Source organism: Epargyreus clarus, unplaced genomic scaffold (assembly GCF_041222505.1).
Source record: "Epargyreus clarus isolate Ecla_fem2 unplaced genomic scaffold, WU_Ecla_fem_2.2 ptg000004l, whole genome shotgun sequence".
In the NCBI taxonomy this organism is placed as follows: Eukaryota; Metazoa; Arthropoda; class Insecta; order Lepidoptera; family Hesperiidae; genus Epargyreus; species Epargyreus clarus.
In genome coordinates, this window is record NW_027332212.1 from 15,458,985 (window position 1) to 15,478,506 (window position 19,522).

The following is a 19,522-nucleotide window of genomic DNA, read 5'->3' on the forward strand; positions in this document are numbered from 1 at the left end:
GTAAAGTTTTTACTTGTTTCTAGTAAAGCTTTTTCTACTCGGTTAGTTCGTGGCTTGTACTCTACTTTACTGTTTTAGCGAGTGCGTGGGCGTGGGCAGTTGTCGCCATTACGGTGTCATTGGGTTATGATGACAGATAGCGATTGTTACTGATGCTGCTTGCATCGCGATCACTGATTAGATAGATGTAATGAACGGGATACGTTGTTTTATGGCGCAGTTCGCAGTTTAGATATCCTTGCTTGTATATTATTGCTATTATTGATATGAGGATATCAAGGTGTTCCAACTAAGTTTGTTCCTGAACATGGACTTTTAGGTTATGGTCCGTCCATTAAGGTTCTCTTAAATACTAAAAAAATAATACAATGCGCGCGGCGTTAATCTGTCTTGGACTCAATTTGAAATGTCAATTTGGCTGGCTTTACCTGAATAAGATACACACAAACGTGTCAAACTTGATTTTGAAATAAATAAAAGAACTAACTACTTTTTTGGTAATACATGATAGAAAACATAATACTTAAGTGCCTGTATAGTAAAGAAAAGTAGCAATTATTTAAAAATAATAAAAAACTGAGCGACAAAAATAATTTCAGTCAAAAAAGTCTGATCGAACTCAAAAATAGATCGAAAACACTGTACCGTACCTACCGTAGAACCTACCTATCACATTCATACACATATCCATAATTATGTATTGGCATACATTCAGGCATACGTAATTGGGCATTGCCACTCCCGTTATCTGCCTATTAATATAATATGGACACGATTAGTTCCCCGAAGGTACGTGCTAGCCCGCTGTTTGCTGCTCCAAATAACATTCTTGGGAGCCACTAATCTATCAGGAAATTCGTAATGTTGTTTTGACTGTACTTAAGTACGGTTTGATATGACATAAAGGTTTTCAATTAGTCATTATGATCTAATGAATAAAACTTATTGAGTGTAATACATTAGTGTGTTAAGTGTAAATATGTAATGTTATTTTAAAGAGGTAATTTCAATGTATTTAACATTGAAATTACATTGTAACACTGTGTCTTAAAGAAGTGTTATGTAATAGAACTTCATGGTTGACAATATGTAAAATTGACACTTTTTTAATATTTTTTCGTCTTATGATTAATTACAAATTAGAAAATAGCTGAATTGATTTTGATGAAACTCTCATACAATTATAGAAAAGTTTGTATGTAATAAAATAGGCCACATACACCAAATGTAGTGGGCATTTGCGTTAATATTTAAAAATATTGTTACTGAATTCAACACGCGAGGTTCCGCAGGTTTACGGGGGTGCACGTAATTTACCAAAACGTGACTTTATGCTCACTATGAAATCACTGTGACTAATGAATATTTATAAGAATGAAATCAAATTGATCCTAACATTGACTGATCGTGAATGTACGTACAATCAGGTGAGAAATATTAATAAAAATGTTTATGTAATAGTTGTTGTTATAAGTGACTAAGGGAGGTAACACGAGCGACAGTCCGCCCCGAACGTCGTCGACTGTCGCCGCCTGTCGTTGGTGACGAGTGACGACAATACCTCAGGCGATTGATAGCGGTTGATATCGCTGTCATTGGTGACTGCTCCCGACTGTCGGCGGGAATCAATTCGAAATGAAGAGTTTGTACCTACTCATAGTTAACTATCATTTCATTTCATCACATTTCATTGTTGAAAGTTGAAACTCTCATCGTGTAGGATGTCGTATGATCGATATTAACGCTTATTCTTTTTATTCGCCACTAAAGCTACCAAAACTTATACCGGCAATCTATGTCACCACACCTAAAGACAAATACAAAAATTCCCAATTCCAAAATATACAAATTCATATACAAATATTATGAGAAGGTTCCATGAGATCGCCTGGAGATACTCCGCAAGTATGAGTATTAACAGATTTAATTGGATATGTGATATATCGATTGCCAAATCCTTCGGCTGACCACAGACAAGCCACATTCCCACCAGTCTCCTTTTGACACGACGGTACTGCGATACCTTCCAATAACCGATCTCTGATAACATGAAACTGTAAATGAGCTGCTTGTGTTTTAAACTATTTTTAACGTGATCAAAATACTTATACTTTAAACACACTTATTTATAAGCTACGACATGGGCTTACAAAGGTACTTATACAAAATTCCTTGATATTTTCAATTTTCATAAATTGTTTGCATTGCCTAGTAATTAATAGAATATAAAAACTCGACTACTTAAAAATAATTAACTAAATAAAATTAGAAGTTCTATGTCCCTCTCACAAATTAGACGAATCAAACCATACCTCATATGTAAAAATTCGTTATGCCATTTCGGCTGTATTGCATGCCAGAATATGTGACATACTAGTACCTAAAAACGCAAAACATACCTTCGTAAAAAATTAGGTAAAAATAGCTGATTAATTTTCCTTATTGATACCCTGATGTGACTATATACTATACTGACATTTCAATACCGAATATCTTCCATTGTGTAAACTGACATTTAAAATCTGAGAAATACCGAAACATTAAGATTGTTTTTCCTCATACTCTAATATTTGTACCTAAGTTTGCACTATCAATAGTGTATTACAACTATAATCAATTTGTGGTCACTTCGCGCAGCCAGAAGATCACAGTTTCCAACTTGTTAGGCTAATTAAGCAATATGTTGTCGCCCATGCCGCTTTCTAACTCTCACTATTATACAGAAAATCATAGAATTGTTTAAATAATAGGAGAGATAAAGCAACTTCGAAGATGTACTAATAAGAATCTATGATCCTTTCTTAGTGCTTGGCTGTGTGTGTTACCAATGTACCTACTCGTATGTATATAAGGAACGTGTGTAGAAAATTACATGGGTATTATTATTAATAATTGAATCTATTGTATTTTTATTGTCGTATTTTAATTTATGTTTAGTGTATTTAACATTACATCATTGCATGCCGATATTGGCCAAATGTGCAGAACATTGTCAAAATATAACATCTAGTGTACCATATTTGATGCAATAAATAAATAAATAAAATAAGATCGATATTTGATTTTTGGTAATCAAAATGTCGATTTTTGGTAATCAACATTTGGTTAGGTGGTATATTCATAACGATTTAGGATTTAACTGACAAAAATGTATGTTTATAGATAAATTCATAATTTAAAAGATAATTGTAACTTAGGATATAAAGATAATTTATATGGGGATTTGCGAGCAAAAAAAGCTATTACGTAAAAAATACCTAAGTGAAATTGGCAGTAAAATGCGAACCAATGGAGGCTTAGCGGACCCTGACCGCAGGGTCCGCGGTGTTCAGGCTAATTAACCACTGTGTTGTGTGGTCACAGTCACGGCCCTCCGCCACGCCGGCCCACTACTATGTTGTGGGAAACACTCATCAAGGGGCTCCGGTAAATAGCATTTAGAATTATTGTCATAAGAGAATTGTTGGTGATATGTTTATTACAACAAAAGACAAAAGGGAAGATATATAGTCCAACTTTTAAACCTGAAAGTCCTAGAGAAGTAACAAGTATATAGTAACGAGAGTCTTAAAGGTAACAAGTATATAGCCACTCCTGCCTGAAGCTTATAATAATAAGGTTACTTAATAAAGGACGTAAATAAGCAATACCCAAAAATGAATAGAAATGAGTATTTAATTTTTGCAATGTATTTGACATACTTTATATGAATTAATGTCATCGCCCTTAATGATCCAGAGTCGTTAAAAAATTAAGATTCATTTTGTTAACCGTCTGCCTTTGCGTACTGTGACCAATTTTAAGTTCTAGACAATCAATTGATACCTCAACGTTTTGTTTCGTATTCAAATTTTCAAGAAAAACGTCCCACTAAGGCAAAGAAGAAACAAAAAATAGTTTATTTCTAAGTCAATGTGTAATAGCAAAGGTTTACTTGGCACTTAGTCATGGCATCTCTATCATAAGCGCCCACTTAACACAGTGACAGACGGTGCGGCAGTGGCAATGTGTGCTGTAAGGCCGCACACTTCACACACACCCACTGTGATTACGCATCAGTGTTAGTCTATTTCGTGCTATTCCTATAAGGTCATTCGAAATGATATGCCTATATTCTTTGAGTTTTAAAAGTAGCATTCAAGTATACAGTCCCAGGTGAACATGGCATGTCGCGACTGCCGTCCATGGATATCGAGTCCTACCTGAAGTCAACCATGAGCTGATTAAGTTGGAACGTCTGGAATAAGCCTGAGCTCTTAACCCTCTTAACTTAACCCATTTAAAATTATAAAATAAAGAGGTCTTATATTATGAATGATGAGCCCATATTTTAGATTAAACGTGAAATATTACCAAGTATGTCATCAATCGTGACTAGTTCTTACCGCAGAAACGTAATGCGAATCATTCGGTTAGCCTTTGCATTCACAAGACAAGTATCGTCACTGTTTAGAACCTATTTGTTTGTTTCGGCGTAAACCTTGAATTAGAGTTATTATTCATAACAGCATATTGATAAGGTACGGTGGTACTAACATGTGTCATTATTGTAAAAACTAAATATTTTTGAGGCAATTTTCAATAGATAACGCACGCACGTAGCCGACTGCACGTATTTCAAAACTCAAAATGCGGAAGTGGTTGAGATAATTTTAATATCTAAAAAATTATATTGAAATATATAGTTTTTGATGAAGTAAAGTTCTTTATACATACATATAAACCAGCCAACCAAACGGTTTTCGAAGGCGTACGACGAAGTATTATATTTCCATTTGGCGTTGATCGCAGATATCCACTGCAACACATCCACTGCAAGCTCATCATGTATCATCATCATAAAAGTACTCAAAAGGACTAGCGAAAATATAAGGAAAGAATTCGATACGATTCGATTATAAGTAAAGAATTCGATACATACTGTATTGCATCATTCTGCAATGAATAATTTTGAATTGGATAGCTTGTCTAGGATAGAGCATGGTAAACAATAATACCACAATACTGAACAACTGTTATTGTTTTGATTAGAGCTTGTTCTATATCACGTATATTATGTATTATCAATTATCAACAAGTGGTTAATATGACCACTTAGTGATTCTTGAGCACATCGCAATGATCTGAATAAAGTAATGCGCGCAGACCGTCGTCGCATACGTAATTTTAAATCATAAAAGGTAATAGTTGTCTAGTACAATATTCATTTTCTTGGTAAGCATTTTTTCTTATACTCAACATCTGAGCGATGACTGTCAATTGTTCATGTTAAAAAACTTTAGGACGCGTAAATTTAACTGTCAGCCTTATGGCCATACCACCTGTGTGCCCCCCCCCCTCTCCGCATACATCTAACTCCAGAAACACACCCTGAATAGGATCTATTTTATTTTAGTAACATAAGTAAATATGGTGTCATAGCGCAAAAAGAAATTAAAGAAAAACTGATGCTCATTTACTTTTTAAAGATGCGTTTAACAGTAATACATTGGTGTTGTTTAGGGAAGAACGCGGTAACAAAGGTATAGATTGTTAAATGTTTATTTATCAAGAAGAATCTATATTTATTATTAAACATTTACCGTAACCAATAAGAGTTAAACATACACGATAAAGCCGAGGCCGAGGTATCTCCAGATACAGCTAATTAATTGGAGACACGTAAACACGTACCGGCGACAAGACGCGGAATTATCGACACCGCATTTCCCCTCGTTTTATTGTGTTGTCAGGTGGAAATGTAGGCCGTGCCAAGGCTTACATGCTGGATGGTTCATATAGATGTGAATTTATATGACAATTTATTAAATAAATTCACTTATGAAGCGATCCATCGATACACCCACCAAGTTGTTAAGAATAGTGTTGGAGGTGCAACTTAAAAAATATTCTCTAACAGTGGAGTTAAAATTACCTTTCAAAAAACTTTAACAAATAATGTATTTAAATTAAATGTTGGTTAAGTAAATATGCAGATCTGAGTTCGGCGTTTTAGCACATATGCATAAGTCCTCTTGTAGATAGACGATTTAGTTAGAGTAACTCATCATTTATAGTACGACCAAAATTAACATAATAAGAGATTTTTAGATTGTGTCATGAAGTCGTCATCGTAATTGACATTATGGCACAATTGTCGTTATAGGTAAGATACTTTTTCTACCGACTAAATAATCAGTTTATAATTATCGACTGTAATAATATATAACTTTTCTTTTATCGCTAAATCACACAATTATTTACATAGTAAAGAGATCAACGAGAGATAGAACAAACCCTATGTAAGTATTTAGTGCTTTCATTAAAAATCTATAGAAGCTTTTTTAACTTATTCATCGGTTATTTAGAAAACGGATTTTAATTTCAGGATTTCAGTAGGCATAGGCTAATTAAGAAGTTTTGTGCTTTTATGATTTAAGATGGCATACACATTTGTAGCTATTTCCCAAGGAATTATTATAACACCTATTTCTGCCTTAAAACAGCAAAGGAAAGGCATTCGAACTTAGTCCTTAAACAAAGTATCTGTGACCGATCTTAGGTAAGACTCCAATTTTATAAGGGTTTGATGTTACCATGTGCAGTGGCGATTTTTATTTCATAAAAAAAATAGGAAAGAGCAATCGTATAAGAACAATTCGGGGGATTATGGCTACAAGTCCTTTTTTGCTACTAATGATAATTTTCGATATGTGAAAGGACACTTCACCAATGAAGCAGATATTTTTTAAGGTTGTGTTATTGAAATCAATTGTACGGCAGCATGGTTCGATCGATCCATTTCACATGTAGAAGTGAATACAGGTCCACCTGCTACTACATATGAAAAGAATCTTATTTAAGCAAGTCACCCATATCATGGATTCCAAGAGGTGCAAGGGAGATGAGAAAAACATTTGTGTGCATTTCTGGGAGCGCAGTCATAGATTACAGGCACTGACGTCCGCTAGTGGAATGCGCCCGGCTTTGTTCTCATTGTATGAAAACAACGGCGGGCGGCGGCTCGGGTGACACAAGTGTTTGCACACCTGCCCCTCGACTTCTTTCCACTTGGAATGTCGTACGTAATTTGGTGGTCTCATCTGATATTTGACAGCGATTAAGCGTGACGCTATCGTGTTGATTAATAATGTATTCGAGTATTGTTATATCGATATTTCTAAGCTGATTTTTAGCAACCGCACGGTAATTGTACATTGAAGAATTATAAGTCTACGCTTTGCATACCTTTGCTTCGGACGAGTTGCGTAGGTAACATATGAAACTCTTTTCTGTATCATCGATAAACTGAAGTCCATTACTTATAACAGATTTACCCATTTTTTGCCTAAACTTAGTAAACATTGCATAAACGGGCTAATTTGCACAGGATTTGACCTTGATTACAACAGATGCAGACCTTTTACTCAAGATTCAACTCTAAACCTCAGATCTACAATCAAGACTCAGATTTACAATAAACTTTATACATGCCGGTTGACAATCTCAATGAAGATACTAAAGTGTAATTAAGAAATCAAGCTCTTGACAAGGTGGCGTCATCGGTAAGGGCTGAACGTCCGGGCAATTAGTACATTGCTACAACAAACATTACTTTGTAAATTGCACAAACACCATAATGTTATACAAACAACATTAATTGCTTCTTTTAATGAACCAAGTATATCATCCAACAGTTATCTTATTTAATTATGCAAAGGAATGAACATAATTTTAAATTTTAATATTAGGCATTTTGAAACGGTTAAATTTGTAGTTTTGTAGATATAGTGCATAGTTTGACTAATTAAAGTAATTAATGAGATACGATGCGACTTGTGTTCTAAACTTTTTAGTTGTATTCTCCTCAAATTAAATATGTAAGTCGGTAAGTATAATATAGACTCAGGGCATAGTTAAAGATATTTTATAAAATGCAGAGTAACTGTACTTTATTACTATACATAAATTAAATTTACCTATGAAGTATGTTTCATCCGTATTCTCTTAATAATATGAGGCCTTATCAAAGTTCTCAATTAGATGATAAAAAAATGGATAATACCTATAATAATATATAATTAAGAAAAATCTTTAAAAAAAACCTGCTTAGATATCTAGTGTGAGTATATGCCTGTAGGTATTTTACCTACTGTGCACAGATGAAAAGGAGCGTTGTTATTGTTTTGGTTTGTTTTACAACTACCGGCATTTTAATATCGATCAGCTCTAAAATAAAACTGTCAACTGATATACCATTTAGATCATTATTTATATGTTTTAATTCTTATCGGATTAACTGCAACTTATACCGCAAATTCTTCAAATAAATTCAAAATTGAGTGATCAATTTTATAATTTTAGGAAGAGGTAAGCTCGACGCGGTCGTTAGGTGAAGAGCGCAGTCCAATAACCCAACATTCCATATCGAGATTGGACGGAATCGCAAATTATAATTTTAATCACAATAAAGTCGGTTGACTCACCTGGGCCGCGGTCCGCCTCTGCTCGCTCTAAGCGCCCGTTAACATTTAAATCTGCTCAAATTTGCTCCTCCGGTGCACAGTCCGTACTTTTCACCTCTTATGTTAATTTAAACTAGAAGTAAACAGTTAAATAAGCTCACGTATGTTATAGCGAAGCGTTGTTAGTGATTATTTTTGATTTTGAATTGAGTGTTATTCGCGGAATGTGTTCGCGAAGTCGTTTCGTTCGTGTCGGCCGCTCGTGCACTTTTGGGGTCACTCGGGGTCGGTCAGTTTTTTTGCGTGTGCGTGGGAGCGGAGCCGGTGGCGTGGAGCGTACGGCGCGAGTGGCGTCCGAGCGATCACTGGCGCAGCGGCGCGGCGCTCGAGCCTCGGCGGCGAGGGCGCGGGATGCGCGCGCGCCGCTGCCTCCGTCCCGCGGCCGCCAGCCCCCAGCGTGCCCCAGCCCTCTCCCGCAGGCTTTCGTGCCCCGAGATAAACCTTATCGCCGCGTTCCGAGAAAGCAACGCGACGCTCCGCCACACCGCCACCCGATACCGATACGCCACACGACCTACCTATCTAATTAGCCTAACTGTGTTATTTATATGACACGATTTATTTTTCTTTTGATAACTTGGAGGAATTTCGTTTATGGATACCGACCTTCGCCGTGAGAGTTCCGCTCCATCTCCTTTATCTAAAAATAGTCGCTAACTCTTACAACATTTTAACAATTAAGTGCTAAATGTGAAGGGATATTCTTCGGATCGACTGCAGTCGTGTAAAATCATAAACAGTGAGATCCATTTAGATTGGGAATGGTCTGTAAACGTGTTGCTGGTATTAACGTATAATAGCGATAGAAACGCAATTGAAATGTTGTTCTATAGAATCTGGAGAAATCACGGCAGTGGACAATGATAACAATCCAGATGAGATCTCTCGTTGTGATCGAGAAGTTTACTGTGAGTTGCGTCACCGCTCGGAGAAAGAGGATATAAATCAAGAGTATGAATGCGAACTTTAAACACCAAAAAACAAAGGGTTCAGATAACGAATCTTAATGGGCGATTCTGAGAGATTGCCCAAGAACGACGATATATCTCTTTAAAGTAGAACTTGCCATTTAAACAGTAATGTCTGGACTCTCCGTTACCTCGTGAGGAGTTCAATGAAATTAAATAATATGCCTTTTGGCCTTTAATACATTAAGTAAACATGCTTTGAATTTTGCTTTGCAAAGTAAGTATTAAAGAGAACATGGAAACTAACGTAAATGTCTGGTGACTTGGACCATATTTAGATCTAAGGCAGAACTATCTATATCCAAAACGAGGTTATAAAAACTTGCTGATATTCTATTATAGATTATGAATACGAACAATTCCTGGGAAGTTTATCTCCCTATCAAAATTGTAACCTACTAAACGAGAATGGCTAGTCAGCAATGTTTTGACGGTTGTCATGGCGCCAAGCGATCTCCTATTTCACGATATGAATAATTTATTTAAAACAGATGTAGGCAGACAGCAGGTACCAGTATTATTTATAGTAGACATTTGTAGCACGTACTATTCAAGGTACTGTTATTAAATAAGTTACGTAAGGACCTTGTTAATTCGCTGAAAGTGACTATATAATATAAACAAATCAAAATAAAACACATATGGAAGTTACTTACTATTTCTAATTAATTTACTTTTATGCAAATTCATGTAACTGACAAGTGATCTTAAATGTCTGCTTTTTCTCAATGAAATATTAGCCCATTGGCATGGCTTGATAATGATTTTCTCCTATAGTATTTTGATGGACGAGTGTCGTTTTAATCTGAGTAGGAATTAAATTAAGCATCCAAGTACCAAACATGTTCCACAATCACATCAAACGTACATTTGTTTGTACTGTAGTTAATTCCTAATATGTACAAACATTAACAAAATAATACTTGATCACCTCACTGACATCATTTCTATGTATGGATCTAAAAGAACCTTTCGTTAACCAGAAAACATATATAAAAGCATTTGTAATTCACATCGAGTCATACAGCTTGTCATAGCGCCAACAGAGAAGTGATTATAATTATCATACAGAGCAGATGACACCGGACCTCGGGGCCCCAAGGTTTATGCACAACGAGCTTATTGTTGCCTGCCAGCTGGATGTCTACAATGTTAGAAATTATTGATAAAGTAATCGATATACAGTAAACAATGTATGATTTAATTAAACATTAGTAATATACATATAAGATATTTTAGAATGAGTATTCGGCAACTCCAACATTACAAATTGGCTGAATTGGTTCTTCGAAATCTATTTCTGGCACCATTGTGTTCCTATGTGTGAGTGTGGGTTTGATTAGATCAATAAATGAACAGCAAAGGGCATTTTTACAACAGTTTTTTAGAAATATGTAATCAGTGCCTTTATTTGCAACCCCGGAAGCCACTTTTAGTCGCCTCTATTCTGGTCCCTGAACTATACGGACAATGTAATAAATGCCTTGTGATTTACTTAACCTAATCGTATTAACAATATCATAAGATAAAAAGCATATTAGATAAAATATCAAAAAATAAAACTGTCTACTACTGATCATTATGGTTAAATCTTGCCAGAGTCTGCTATGAATGTTTAAGTATAATATGATTTGTTTTGTAGCGAGATAAACAAAGTGGCCTTCGAGCCATTACTTCACAGCTATGGAATATCATCTATAAGTAAGTATAATGCTCGAGTATTGTATGAATTAGTAGAAAACAACACCGAAGTAATGAAGGTAATTATCGTGGGTGTAAGGAAAACTTTGCAAAAACATTACAATATATTAAGAAACATTGACGGTCGATCCCCACTGAGGTGTTGGTGCAATTTCCAGTCCATTTTCAGTTTCATGGTGTGTCTCATCTGTATTTTTGCTCATAATTTCATTTAAAGTCACCTAGCATAGCAATGTGTACGATCTTATCTTATTTTTTTCTGTATTTGTTGTTGTTACATAGTCTGAATGTTTTGAGTTTATAACGCCTCATTCGATCAGACTATCGGTGTCGTTTGTTTCTCTTGTGGAATATTTTTGACTTAGGCAAGTGGATGAGAATGGAGTACTTAATCTTACATGGGAACTGGCGAACTTAAGGCGTCCCGCTTAGACATGGTTACAAACCTATTCTAAGGTCATTCATATAGTCATCTTCCTAGTGGCACTCTCCACACTCTATTGTCAAATTTTCACGAAAGGTTTTGTAATATAGAGGTAGGAAAAGAACTGGCAGTCCACTTGATGATAAGTGTCTACAGTCGCTCGTGGACACCTATAATGAACCCCAGATAAAATTATTCTCACCTGAGATACGTCACATATGCATTAGATTAAAATATATTGTATAGAGTGAATCGAGATCAGGATGGTATGAGCAGACCTGAACCCCGCCATACGTCTACGCCGAGGCCGGTGAATCACATGCTCGATGCATTATGCGATGTGGCTCATTTCATTTGAATACCCGCTTGCATTCAATATCATTGTAACTTATTGCGCTGTGTTCAATTGTTTTATGACGATGTCCGATGCCTGAATTATACGATGACAGCAATCAGTGGTTCTTAATTAGTTGTATTATCTCCTGCCGAATTTAGTCATGTTGCGTTGAAACTGTCTGATTGGTATTTTTCCTGTTACAGTATTGTTGATTATCATTTTGAGAGGTAATATTTTTTACAATATCTTCTATATGATAGCAAACGAGCATGCAGTCCATCTGCAACTGTGTGATAGGTAATCAATCCCAGTTACTTTTGGAGGTCTATCTAAATTCGGCCACGAAGGCGAAGTGTTACCCTTAAGGACTAAGTTGGAACACCTCGTTTTAGTACCTACCTATCTCTCCTTTACCACATCTTCAAATCATTACGCCTATTCCTATACGCATAAACTTAGCGTTTAACACAACTGTTGCAAGTCAGAAATGGGTAAAAATTTCAAAAACTCGATACTTGACGTATTTCTTCCTCATTACTCACCGTCAAAATATCCCAAGTATCCATACCGTTCAATTTGCCTTTAAAATCAAATTACCGTCCTGAATGTAGCAGGGACTGCGATACTCGTAAGGATAAGGCCACGTGAAAATAAATGTGCAGCGAGAGGCAGCGGCCGACAGGCTCTGCCGGTTACGTCATCGGCGGGGACGCGCTGTTGCCATGCCTCATTGTTAGCTGCTAACGAAAAACAAAGAATTTTATTATAATAATAGGCGTATATAAGGTGAGGTTCAGAGGATTAGGACCCTATTTTTTTTTTAATTCTTCCCAGAAATAAAAATTCTTCAAATAGGAGAACTTTTTTGTTTTTCGCTAAATTTTAGATACTAAGTATGTACCTATATTATTCCGTCAACCTCGATCACGCTACGGGTTTTGAAACCCCTTTAGTAAAGCTATAGCTAGGCGTACTTAACTAAGCTCTTAAGCGCTCCAATCTCCTTGCTTACAAAAAAATGAAATTTAAAGTACGATCTTAACATACAAGCTAACATGAGTCATGTAACTTATGTAACATAAGTAACTGATTATTGTTTCGTTATTCGGAAATCGATAAATCTGTAACATAAATTACCTAATTATTTCACCATTCGCTCATAAGATTGCGGTGAAACAAAGACCTTATGACCAGTTCTGAATTTGTGATTCAAGGCTTAATTATAAGCTCACAGATTGACAGCTAAAATATTTTTTTATATTTTTGGGAATTGCTTTTGCGTGAATAAGGTTGTACTTAAAAATGTAAGAGTCGCTTAAATTGTATGGTAAGGTAGGAACGGAGAATGTGCCGTTTCTACAAGGAGTAAAACTTCAAGGAAGATCCAGCCAGATGGTCTGAGTAGATCAAGGACTTAACCAAGATGTCTGTCTCCGAATGCCTAAGATAAGCAGAACACCGAGCACTTTGGCGAAATTGCAGCACACCCGCACAGCAGACCACCAGAGCAGGCACGACCTTCAGAAATGAAGAAGCGACTCAGAAGAAGAAAACTTCTAACTTTTCAGTCCTTTTCAAATACTAGTTACTATTCAATATTAATACGTATTCAAGACATGCACGTTTAATTATAATCATCTAAATAGGACAATGAACTTTAAAGAAGATACATAAAAGCAATTACTTTCTTTAAACAAGGTTTTTCTTTTCTGATAACAAACCAGTTGGCTATTACTATGCTGATTATTTGGGAACGAGTAAATAATTGCAACGTAAAACGTGTAGTGTATAGTATTTAGATTACTACGTTTATCTTACTATGTTTACTACAAGTGGTACTCCAATTACTAAATTGTATGTATTCCTTAAAATAATACATGAACTCCAATTATTTACTTTTTAAAATATTAGATTTATTTAGGCGTCTGCTCGGTTTAGACTTAGATCTCTGCGTGACAGATCTATAATATACTGTTGTATTTTGTTGTTGTGTTACGTCAATCAGAATGTTGTCTCTGTTGTAGGAATTATTTTCAGCGACGAAAAACATGACTAAGAGAAAATGGAAGCATGAGTGTCAACCTGAAAGATACAGAAAGCAACTTTGCTATTCCACTAGCCTAAGCGATTTGTCACGCTTTCCGAAGCACATGCCACTTACATCAGAAATGCATCACTATATTACAATAACTACATTGTTCGTAGTGACTAATAAATAGGTAACGAAGAAACATTTTGAAGACCTATTAGCTACAAGGATAACAGGAAAATGTTGAAGGAATGATAAAATAACTTAAAGAACTCTTAGCAAACATTTCGAGGTAATTTATGGAAGTTGTTCGATGCAAGAATGGCGTCACACATTTGCATTGTGATTAGCACGAAGCACCTCGTTATAAGTAATCGGGGCTAACCTGCTGAGAATAATATATATAAGGCTTCGATCACTAATAAGAACAAGGATACGGTTTCTATATTTTTTACAAAGTTCAATAAATAAAAAAATCAGTACTGGTTTAGGTGCAGTGATAAAGGAGTATGGACTTTAAAGTACATACTCCTTTATCACTGCAGCTAAACCAGTACCCTTACCATGAGTTTTTACGTTTGACAAATATGACTGCTTTGGTATTTATTTACGTATTTGCCCATACAATTTCCAATCAGCGCCCCTAGCGGATTATATCAGAACTATAGTGCCAGTAACGTAACATTAAATGTCTAAATTGATAAAATGGAGCTTTATGTTTTGTCTCTCTTTTTTGCGAACATGTGACGTAGACAAAAAGTTCGCAATGACTTGTGCACTTACTTATTGTTACGTTTATTCAGTCTACTGAAGCAAACGCAAGAGAATAATGGATTGAGTAAACGTAACGTAAAATTGTGGGATGTTTTGAAAACTCATGGTAAGGGTACAGGGTCCATGGTTCGAAACTGTGGCACCGTGACTGTAGCGGCGGCCGTAAAAATCGCGAGGAAAATAGGCATGCCAGAAACATAAAATAAAGTTTTCAAAGGTGTGTGCAATGTACTAATCTACATTTCAATCAGTAATTCGCTGCCTAATTCTTATTCTTATGAGAAGATACTTGAGCCAAGCAGTGGAACAGCAATATGTCGATGAAGATGAATATAGGCTAAGTACTTAGTATGAAATAGCCGATTACTGAATTTGAATAAGAAATTTTCACAAGTACCTCAGTAGTAACATTTGTTTTGAAATGCACAGCGATACCTACAAATTTGTTTTGGAACTACTTAACACAATACTTACTACTTATTTAATGTTTTGAGGAAATACGACGTTGTTTTATTAGAGCAGTGTTGCAATATTCTGGCGTCCGATACCGCTCAACGATTTATATTATGAGTTAATTGTTTAACAAACAATTGGGTAAATTGACATTATTCGTAAATTACAGCTTTGAATTCAACCTTTTGTTTTCTTTGTTTATTCTTTTGTTCTAATAATAGTTGTCGGTACACTAAATACATTTACAAATGCTGACAGATCAACACAAATCACCCGCCCACGCCTACTATTTAAGGAACCTTAATTTCAATATTATACTCGTAGTTACACGCTTACTTGAAATGTGACAATGCACATGTTCAATCAGGGATGTATATACCACCATCAGATCTATTTTCTGAAATGTGTGGATGAACGCTCCAGGATGCAAAATTGTACCCATATGAGATCATCTCAGGAAGGACCCCTTTACCAATAATATGGAGTTGGTTACACATGTTCAATGTTCCTGAGTGGCAATGATCACATAAGTACCATCAAATGGACATGCATGTTTGCTACCTCAAACTTATTTATTTAAAAACAGATATACGGTCGAATTGAGAAACCTCCTCCTTTTTTGAAGTCGGTTAAAAATGAGAAGAATATTAACAAAATACCGAGAAGTTTGAATTTTGTGAGTGAAAGGGATTGAATATAATCCAGTGAATATTGTACTCGTGTTCCGTTCATAAATCTTGAATCATCGTGAGCGTCTTCACCGTGTTTGTTTGAAGTATAGCAGGTGATTATTGAACAGTTAAACACGGCAACACTAAAATGCACTTAGCACGGGGCGGCTGAGGGCGCAGGTCGTGGCCAGGGTTGCCAGGTGCATGCAGAAAAAGGGGATAAATCTTTCTGGGATGGATGTATGAGATAATTATATCTTATTTCGTTGTGTTAACCATGAATATAATTTTCAACAAAAACAAAAAACGTAAAGAACACATGCAATGAAATATAATCAGTATAAATAATTTTTGATTGTATCGACACTAACATAACTTATGTTTTTAGTAGTAATTCAGTATTTCAAAGTGAAAAACACTCTTACTTTATTTCTATGGATGATAAACTCAAAAGGATATGTAATCAAAAATATGAAATTATTCACAAATCTGTAAGTATAATACATCGAGAGTAGAGCACTACCCCAAAAGTTCCGCATTGCATGAGGCGCGTAAATCCACTTACAAAAACAAATTTTGGATGCAGGTATTTTAAAATTGTACTACCTTATATTTTTTAATATTATGTGATTATCGTACTTTGGATTTCTTGATGATAATACCGTGGGAATTATCCTTGTCAAAGCATTACTCCTGGCCCACCTGGTGCCGGTCCGCCAAACGCTATCTAAATCGCGTTTAGATTTATTTCTCTTCCATTTCGACTTTCTTTCTTCCATGTAATACACGATTTACGTGCAATGCAAATGCAACCTCTCTCCGGCCAATATTGCTTCATCTATCTTATTTGTTTATAATGTAACTATCACCATATTATCAATAATCTGAGGTCTTGATTCGCAAGTCACTGAAGAGCGCGAACATAATCCTTAAGCAATAAATATATTTTTATAAAGTATAAAACTAAAATCGATTATGTATTGATTTAAAGTAAGTTTGACTGCTTCATGGGGAGAAAATTAAGTGGAATATCTTGTCGAAATCTGATTTCTAAATGGTATGACCTGGAATTCTGGAAAGAGGGAATAAGTTTTTTCTAAGCACGGGTGTTCCCTGTTAGGCCGCGTCGTCACTTTTCATCAAGTGAAATCCTGATCAAATTTAAAGCTACATCTTCTAAAATATTAGTCAATCTAGGTGCTCTGCTACAGAAATTGTGAGCATATACAGTAACAAATATAAAAAAATCTTAAATGTTGAGTTTGAAATCACTTTTTAACTCCAAGGAGTAATGTTAAAACCGAATCAACAGCGTAGGCTTTCCACTGCATTATTTTATATGAAGAAAACTATAAATCCTTAGATCGAGAGCGATGTTTCAAGTTTTATAGATCTCTGCGGAGATGCGTCGGCGGCTGCGCTATAAAAATACGGAAAATATACGGCCTTGTAACTTGTTTATCCTTTTGCACTATTCTGGTAATAAATCAAGTATTCAAGTTAAATATTGATGAGTAAAGAAGTTTCATGTATTATCCTTATGCAGCTGTTATTACCGGCAAGCTTATTTCTTTTTTATGGCAGTAGTTATTTTGCTGTGGTCAGTCGTGGATTTAAACAGCATGGTAAGGATGTCTTGGTTCTAATTTAAACATATTTTTTCCACATGTTCTACATAAATAAACTTATTTATTGATAATACAATGCAGGACTCCTATTGTTAGTTGCCGTTGTTGACATTAAATATTAATATTAACAATTAATAATGAAATGAAATCGAATATATTTATTTTGTTTAGGCCTATGGAAGCACATTCTAATTGTCAATTACAATATTTTTTCTTATGCTACTACCGGATCGGAACGCGACCTCAACTGATTATACCCATATTGAGTGTTTAAATATTTTTTTTCGTCTACGTAAGGTAATTCTATGTTAATAATAAAACGCTTACAAATAATAATTATTATGGAAAAGGTTTATCAATGGGAGCAGCGGAGAGCCGGCGTCGGGCTGCGTGGGCGCAGGTGACGTCAGCGGCGGCGCGCGCCCTTATATGGCGTCTTCTCACGCGCACCCACTAACACGTAATTATCACAGGTTTTTCAACTAAATTACTGCTTATTATATTTCTTGTAAGGTTTTGTTGTCAATTCATTCCTGTCTTATGGCTGGGCAACGGATGTCCTCTCAAAGTGAAAGGACTTTAAGCCATAGTCCACGCTGTCCAAGTGCGGATTGATGGACTTAAAAATCCTCTAATGTGGGATTTTTAAATAGAGCATGTAAATCACGATGTTTTCGCACGTCGTTTATGTAAATTATACTTAATAAGTTCATAATTAATATTCACATAATTTAGAAATATAAAAGACTTACGATTCTAACCTCAGATTCAGAGGCAGAATTTCAAACCATTGTTTACGTAAAGTTTAAGGTGGTAGAATTTTCGACTGTAGAGGCACCACCAACACACCTATTTCTGCATTTTATACGCAGTGCTGATCTGTTGAGACAAGTAAAGAATAGATGAAAGCATGCGAAGTGTGCTAAGCAACGTTACAGCGGCTGACTACAGGTAGGTCTTCATTCCTTTATGAATATGACCTATAAAAAGCCCAGCAAATTACATTTCATTGCTTTTCCTTCTACATTAAGTTTAAAGTTTTAAGTGCGTGAGGTGTGCGTCTCTATGTGTGCGTGTCGTCGCAAATCGTGCGCACGCGCCGCCCCGCGTGCGTGGCGCACGCACTGTGACCCGCTGCCACTGACCGCCTGGAACATATAAAAGCTTAACATTCGTGCTTGCAACTTACATTAAAGCACAGTTCAAAAACCAATAATAGAAACGTTGACACGATTAAACTTTTGAAACTCTATATGGTACTTTTATATTATAGACAACGTACGTGTCACACACGGTTCGAAGCAACAAAATTATACGTTTCTATACAATGTGTATGAACATATATATATCTTCAATAACACTAGATAGTGGCGAAATGTTTAGAAATATATGGTTTTGTCCGACACTAAGTACACTGTCAATGTATAGATATAAATAGGGTCTTATGGTGCTTACCTGTAACTAGGTCATACAATCATATTTACGAGAGATAATCAGTAAGAAGACATTCATACGACTGAGGTTGACAATCACACAATTTAGGAAAACGCGACAGAATTTACATATTAAAAACTCATCGGCTGAAATGCTGTTTTGATACTTAAGGATTATGTGAATCTTTAAGCGATCTTTTTTCCGTTAGCCTTTCAGAAACTTAAATCTAGACGACCCTTATTCACGAATAGCCTATTGGCGGCAAATTTGTGATTTCAAATCATACTCATACATATGTGCGTGCTGCTTGAATAGTGAACCACAATAAGTTGCTTATTGTGCGTAGAAGCCTTACATACTCGTGCATTAGAATAGCCTATTCACTTCTTTCTGTTATTAACTTTAACTTGTATCCTAAATGTTATGTACATGCTAGCTGGACATTTAAGAATGACACGGAATTTATCGGGATTTATACAGGTTGTCGCAAGAGATCGCATAAAGATATGTTTGTTTTATCCGCTATCTGTATGAACCGATGTTAATGGAAAGTCTACCTGCAACTCCTGCGCTACAAGCAAATACCGAGTTAGATAAAC

The 19,522-nt window shown here is 35.7% G+C and overlaps 1 protein-coding gene across 4 annotated transcripts in view; it reads right to left on the bottom strand.

Moving 5' to 3' along the window:
• The window catches only part of LOC140757688 (uncharacterized), a 71,524-nt gene extending 62,714 nt beyond the window's left edge, over positions 1-8,810 (bottom strand). For 2 of the 4 annotated variants that reach the window (XM_073093598.1, XM_073093596.1), the window contains exon 1: positions 8,466-8,807. The gene's annotated coding sequence lies outside the window, so the exon portion shown is untranslated. Of the gene's footprint in view, positions 1-8,465 lie in introns of all 4 variants that reach the window. The other 2 variants (XM_073093597.1, XM_073093599.1) reach the window with 2 other exon arrangements.
• Between the last annotated feature and the right edge of the window lie 10,712 nt (positions 8,811-19,522).